General features: G+C 38.0%; 1 pseudogene; it reads right to left on the minus strand.

Annotated features, from left to right (window-relative positions):
• Positions 1–3,524: 3,524 nt before the first annotated feature.
• Positions 3,525–7,778, minus strand: part of LOC103749630 — a 20,364-nt pseudogene continuing 16,110 nt past the window's right edge.

Raw genomic sequence — 7,778 nt, forward strand, 5'->3', positions numbered from 1 at the left:
GTCTAACAACCATCTTAACTCCAGTTTCTTGGAATCAAATGCCCTCTTCTGGACTGAAACAGCACCAGGAATGCACTTGTATACATACAAGCAAAAAATACATACAAAATAAAAATAAAATCTAAGAAAAATAAAATGCCTGCATTAATTAATAAATCAATTAATAAGCTTACCAACTTGTTGGGTTTTTCTTTTAATTTCTTTTTATTTTATTTTATTTTTTGGTGCTTTTGACTCAGGATTTAAAAACCGGAAAGGTGAAGGTGACAGCAGTCAGTTGGGGTAAGCATCCCCAAGTCCTACAATGTAGCAAGGGCTTTGTACATGTTTTTAATCATGTTTCAAGTATCCCTGGTTACAGGAAGACCTCCCAAAAGCCAACCCCACTCCTAAAGATGATGGCCCAGTCCACACCCTGAGTCCATGCAGGGGAGGCAACAGCATTGCTTTTGTGTAAATTATGTACTGTAAATTTTTTGAAAAATCTTCCACTTTAATATTTTTTTTTTATTTTTGGTCAGCCATCTTCGCCTACCTCTTTTATCCCTCCAACATGATGTGTGAAGACTTTGGGTCTCCCTGGGAGTACTTTGAGGTGTGATGCAGGCAGGGTTTGCCTGTACACAGACTTGGGACCAGTTTAATAAATGTGTACACATTATAAAAATATGCTGTACAGTGTAATTTGTATGTATTTTTAAAGGCTCATGAAACTTTGTTGGCTCCTTACTTTCTTTACTGTCTGTTGACAAAAGAAAATTTTTCTTGAAGTGCTCAGAGGTTAGGAAAATAGATGAAAAGTTTTAAGGGACTTGATTGTTCATAACTATCTTTGTTGCTTTATTCTTTTGGAAAGACATGCTAAATATGTTCTATAGGATAAATCCGTGAGTTCTGCTCTGTTAATCTTTTTCACAAGATGGCTTGTGCACAACATGTGCTACATAAATGCAACCTGCAACTTGAATTTTTCTCATAATAATAGGCCAAAAGTGATCAACTTTTTATATTGTTTCTGAAAATTCATCTTCATATCCTGCAGTCACTGACAAAGCATGTCTATGGACTAGAGAATACACTGGGGATGAATCTTTGTATCCTAATACTCTCCTCAATGCAAATTCTTTTTTCTGACAAATGTCCTGTGAAGGAGACAAGATGGAGGCAAGGTACAAAATAGAATTTATATTCCCTAAGAATGCTTCTGGATCACAGTTCTGAAGAACAGAATTTCTTCTTGAACAAGCCTGTCCAGGTATTCTTCTTCCCATGAAGTTCTTGCTTTATTCCTCTGGCATAAAAAGAAGCTTGACAGGTGAACTCTTCAGGTAGAGATCCAGAATATGTCTGAAATTTCAGTGAGTTTAGATCCCTCCTGGTCACTTCTGTTACCTAGCCAGTCTACTGGTTTCATACAGAACACTTAAATTTTGGGGATGTTCTAAACAAATTCAACCACTTCACTCTGTCTCCTCCAAATTCAGTAATTATCATATTAAAAAGGTTCATTCTAGTGCTAGCAACATCAACTTACAGTTCATTTAAAATGCAGTCTGCTTGTTATTTGCTATTTATCAATGTGTAAAGGATAATTTTTGAGTGCAAAATATTTTGAAATAAATGATATCTCTGTACTTGGAATTATACAACCTCCTAAATACTATTTAAACTACTTCCAGAAAAAAAAATAGCTCTCTTTTCTAGCCAGCTTTTTTTTTTATTTCAATTGAAAACTCTGGAAGACTTGATTTTAATCTCTAATTGGAAACTCTGAATTGTTTTCAATAAATATGTATATCTTGTATGCATCATCTTCATTGTTTGCTAGGGCTGCTCTTAAAAAAAAAAAAAAGCTGCTCTTGAAGATGCATACATGTAATCCCCAGACTCAGGAAGTCCAGGAAGGCGATTAAGAGTTCAAAGCCAGCATCTGCTACATAATGAGTTGAGGCCACATTGGGATACATGAGATCTTGATTCAACTGAAAAAAAAATGATTACCTTTATGGGAATTTATTTTCTCACAATACTCAGGCCTAATTTCAAGATCAAGGAATCAGTTAGGATGGTTTCCTCCGAGTTGTTTTTCTTTGTCTCAGTGATGACCACCTTCTTCCTGCTTCTAAAAATGGCTTTCTGTCTGTGCCAGTGTGGACCCTTCCTCTTCTTATAAGAACACCTGTTGTATTCGGTTACTGTCCCACAGTATTCATGTGATCGTGACCAAATTACTTTAAGTACTTGGTCTCCAAGCAGAGTCACATTCTAATGTGCGTTAGAGCTTTGATACATAAATTTTAGGGCAACTGAAGTGAATCGACTGCAGTACCAAAGGATATAAGGCTGCATTACAGTATTCTGTTTTTCCTTACAATCTTCTTGTGAAGAGGGGCTGATCATAGGATTTCATGTGCGTCATAGTCATTTTTGATATGTAGTGTGAAGACAATAATGGAAAACAATTGGGATATTTTCCTTGGTATTCTATTTAAGAATCATTTACATAGACTAGAATACATGTTTCTTCAATAAGCATGTCAATGAGTGTTGAGGAATGTAATGACCATTACCCAGCTTGAGATAAAGGATATTTTATATGATCACACACACACAAAAATCTCCCTATGCTTTTTTTTTTTTTTTGGCTAATCTCTTATCTCTCAAAGGCAACCACTAATTTCTACTACCAGAGATAAATTTACTTTGTTCATTTTTTAATTTCACAGAGATGTGAGAAAATGGTATAATCATGTTTGGTTTCTTTTGTGCAGTACAGTATCCACAAGATTAATCCCTGTTGATTGATGCTGCTCATTTCTTTTTATAACAGAGTAATCCACAGTATGAATATACAACAGATTTCAGCCATTTTATACATATGCATATTTGAGTTACTATTAGTTTTGGAGTATTATGAAGAGACCTATTATGAACATTATTTTTTCCTCAGAATTTTTATAAAAGCTTTAGGATCACAGCAAATATGAGAACAAAGTCCAGAAATTTCCTCTTATTTACTTTGCCTGCACACATGAAATCCTCCCCCTTTATCAACATCCTGCCTTAGGAGGGCATATTGTTTTACAGTTGATATATCTGCATTGACAGATCATAATCACTCAACATCTGTTGTTTACATTACAATTAATACTTTCAAGGGTTTGTTGTCTGTTTTGTGCTAAATATTGTTTCAGGTATTTGGGAATCAGAGAATAAAACAGGGAGACCTTCCCTGGGGGAGCTTACAGTCTATAATTTATTACCACTTCACCTACGTACTGTTTGGGACTTTGAGCAGGTCACTGCTCCTCTCTGCACCTGTCACAGTTGCCCAATGGGAGAACAAGGAGGTGGTGTGAAGAGTGGACAATGAGTCTCATATACTGCAGATGCTGAGTGGAGTATCAGCCCAACGACACCCAGGCAACAGATAGAGGGAAGCTGATTTTTAATAATAAAGTACAATGGGAAGAAGGGAGAAGGAGCTGACTAGCACTTGCTGGTGGGCTACACGAATGTTGCTGTTACTGTTTCTGCTTGGTGGAGCCTTTGTAGGCGATGTCCTTTGCCTTCTCTGAAGCTGCCAATGTTGTCATCTTTGATTCCTCCTTGGCCTCTCTGGCTGTCTTGATGAGTGCTTTGAAAGGGGCCTCACCTTGTACCTTGGCTAAGATGTACCAAAGTCCTTCATTTTCCGGGTCATATTACTTTTGAATTGTAAAAGACCAAAATCCTGGACAGCTCTGTAGGCACCAAATAAGCTTGAAGAGACCCAGGAGGCTTCCTGGCGAATTTTGGTCCAGCCACTGTTGTAAGAGTTCACACAGTAAATGCATTGTTCCCCCACCACCATCAGTCAGGCATGAATGATGTTTCAGGTGAAGGTGGACATGTTCTGATTCTGTGGGTCCACAATAGTGTACTGCAGGATATACACTGCATGAGTAGCATTGGCAGGAAACAGTTGCTCTGCCCCATGTGGCATCGGATTGGTCTTGGTCAGGAGTCTCTAGAACAGAAGCTTCTCATCAAAGGTCACCTGCCATTTCAATATGTCTTCATTTAGGACATGTTTGCTGTAGGAATTCAGGTCCTGTTGCTAGAAGGGAGTGAATACTTGGTTCACGAACTTCAGAACATGCTCTGACCCAGAAAATAATTAACCCTCCTTCTAACCTGAATGGCACTGGAGTTCAGAGTCTGTAGGACACGTAGCTCACCATACACTTGCTAGGATCACAGAAAGCTGTGCCCAAACCAATACTGTTGCCATGTGGAAATATAAGGCTCAAAATGATCTCTTGACATTATATATTTTGTAGCAATAGACATATGTATAATGACAGTTGTCTTTCCTTATAGTTTAATAAAGTTTTCACATCCCTGAAAACTCTATATCCTGGATGTGATATTATAGTCTAGAAATTCAAGCTCTTGAGAAGGACAAGCAGAAGGATCACCTCACGTTTAAGACCACCATGGGGTACACAATGAGCAGCAGACTATCCTAAGCTTAATAGTTCAGACTTTAATAGTTTCAGACTTTCGTAAACAACTAAAGAGGAGCTGGAGAGACGACTCAATCAGGGAAATGTGTGCTAAGGAAACATGAGGACCTGATTTTGGATTCCCAGCATCCATGTGAAGCTCAGGACAGCAGTCCAAATCTATAACTTCAGCACTGGGCACTCAGAGAAAGATATATCGCTGGAGCTCATTTTCTGGCTGGCCAGCCAAATTCATAAGCTTGTGAGCTCCAGGATTAATAAGAGATTCTGTTTCATACAAATAAAGTAGAGAAAGATTGAGGAAGACATTTGATGTCTACCTGTGGCCTCCATACATATGCACTCACACATTTATACATGCTTGCATCCATACATGCACACACGTGAATACATAAAATGCATGCATGCAAAGACTTTCATTCATACACATACTAAAACAAAAACAAAATTTCTGAGCTCTGCCTGTTTATTCCTTTCCACACTCAACAACCAACATCTGCTGGTAGATTTTACTGTATTCATAGTTTTGCCTTTTATGGAATGTTATATGGAGAAATAATAAACTGGTTTCTTTTAATTTGTGATTTGCAGCTATATAAACCCACTACATCTACAGCTGGCTTGGCAGTTCATTTTCTGTAATTATTTAGTTTCCATTGTTTGGCTGTACCTCAGTGTATTCACCTGCTAATAGACAATTTTGCTTTCAAGTTTTGTCTGTTACTAATAAGACTGCTATAGACTTTGATTTGCAAATTCTGTGCACATAAACATTCGTTTTTAGATGAAACTTTATTCTTATCTCTTTCAAATAGTATTTTTATTGATTCTTTCTGAATTTCATACAATGTATTTTGATCATATTCAAGCCCTCCTCCATCTCCTCTCGGATCTGGACTCAACCACCTACAAAACCACCCACTTCCTGCACTCTATTTTTCAAGGCCTATCAAGTCCAATATGTGTACCCCAAATGCTCCTGGATGTGAATCCATGCACGCCAACATGCTCAACTTACCCACTATAATGCCCATAAAGAAATGTGACACCCCATTTCCCAGCAAGTATCAAAAACCAGTAGTTCTTCAGCCAGGGCTGAGGCTTTTTGCACAACTTACCTGTCCTTACTGAGTTTTGGTCTGGCTTATGCTTATGTAGGCCTTGTCCATGCTGCCACAAGCAGTATGGGTTCATATGTGCAACTGCTCTGTTGTGTCCAGAAAACATGGTTTCCCTGTTTTCCAATACCCTTGCCTCTTTCCTCTTTCTGCTCCAAGGCTGCAATGATCCTTGAGCCCTAAGAAGAAAGGGTGTGATATAGGTGTCTCATTTAGGACTAAGAAGTTTGTTGTCTCTTATTCTATACACATTGACCAGTTGTGAGTCTCTGTATTAATTGCCATCTGCTGCAAGAATAAACTTCTCTGGTGAAAACTGAGAGATGCTCTAATCTATGTATATAAAAATAAACCATTAGGATTGGGTTTGATATTATGTTCATTTAGCAGCATAAAAGTAGTAGGTTCCTGTACACCCTGTGACATCCCTAGCCACAGGATCTCAGCACAAATAAGAATACCAGGTCTGGGATTTATCTTGTCAAGAAGAATATACATCAAATCAGAACATAATTTGTTACTCCCATAACATGTGTGCCACTATTGCACCAGTGGGTATATCTTCCTAGGCCAATCATTATTATAGCTTTCAGAGTTCACAGGTGTATAGGTTGATGATTGTTTCTCTTTTGATAGCATGCATAGCACCTTTCAGTATTAAGAAAGCTAACAAATAGAGATGAAGCTTTCAGGTCAGTACCAATTTGATTTCTCCATTTCTGTTGTGTTATTCACATATATAATATTCATTTCTCTTCTTTTCTTCCTTTCTTTTCTCCTTCCTTCTTTCTTTTCTTTTAATTTTTTTGAGACAGAACCTCAAAGCTGTATCCCAGTCTGGCCTGGAATTTGGTAAGTAGCTGGCAATGATCTTGAATTTATGATTCTCCAGTTTCCATCTCCCAAGTGAGTAGCTGGATTACAGGTGTGCACCACTGTGCCCAGTTTAAATTTCTTATGAAAGCCTTTTAAAAACTAACACATATTTTATTGTATTATATAAACTGGGTACAATTTATCTGTCATAGGGTAGACCTATTGGTATATGTGTTTATTTTACTATAAGCTGTTAACTTTTCAATGTACCATTTGGCACACCTTCTGACAAATAAAAGGGTTCCTGTCACAAAATACTTGAGCATTCTTATTATCTGAACTTTCATCATAAAACTTGTTCTAAGAAACCTTTCTTTTTAACAAAAATAAGTACAGGGCCAAGAGAGGTGACTCAGTAGTTAAAAGCATCAGTTGCTATTGTAGAGAGCCAAACTGAAACCATCTGGACCTACAGTTCCAGGGGATCAAATGCCCTCTTCTAGTTTCACTGGGTGCTGCATGCATATGATGCACTTACATATATGTAGGCAAAGCATTCATACACATAAAAGGAAAATAATAGTTTTTAAACAAGCAAATATAGATCAAGATTTGAAGTCTAACATCTGAGAAGCACTTTCTGATTCAGAACAAAATCATCAATGAGAAATAACTGTTTAAATAACTTTTTATATGGACTTAAGCCTAATGTCTAAGAACTTCAATCCCTTGAACACTTAAAGAAATATACTGATAACTTTACTCTGTGGTTATACTTTCCTTTTGGGTGTTTAAGACCTTAAAGTTGGCCCAAATAAATCAACTTATATTTACACTTAAGGTCATTTGAGGATCTGTTCCTCAGGGGTCACTTGGGCTTGGGAGAAGCACTGGCTCCTTTCTTTTACCAGTTCCATCTATGTGAAGATCAGTCAAAGGTCCTACTCAACCATGGTTGGCTTCATTTGGAAGCATGGAGGAAATGTTTCCTCTGTGTTGACCCTCTGTTGGGGACCCTTGTTGTGTAAAGTAGTAGTCTCTTCATGTCCGGATAGCCCATGGGCTCGGCTCAAATGCAGAGACTCCTTTTTGAACAGGGTGCTTTTCTGGCATCTTCCTGACTCGTCTTTTCAAGTAGTCTCACAAAAACATAGCCTCTGGCTCTGGAAATGCCAGGCTTTCCTGTGTGATTTTTCAGGCAGTCTGGCAGCCTGGCAGGAGCTTACTTCCACATGTAAATGGGGCATCCTAAAATTACCTATCAGCTAAGGTTTTTACTACCCCCCCATGGTATAAGTGTCCTGGTTTTTCCTCAATAATTGGAGCTGGAGCTGGA

This window comes from Nannospalax galili, unplaced genomic scaffold (genome assembly GCF_000622305.1).
Source record: "Nannospalax galili isolate Female #2095 unplaced genomic scaffold, S.galili_v1.0 scaffold586, whole genome shotgun sequence".
Classification (NCBI taxonomy): domain Eukaryota; kingdom Metazoa; phylum Chordata; class Mammalia; order Rodentia; family Spalacidae; genus Nannospalax; species Nannospalax galili.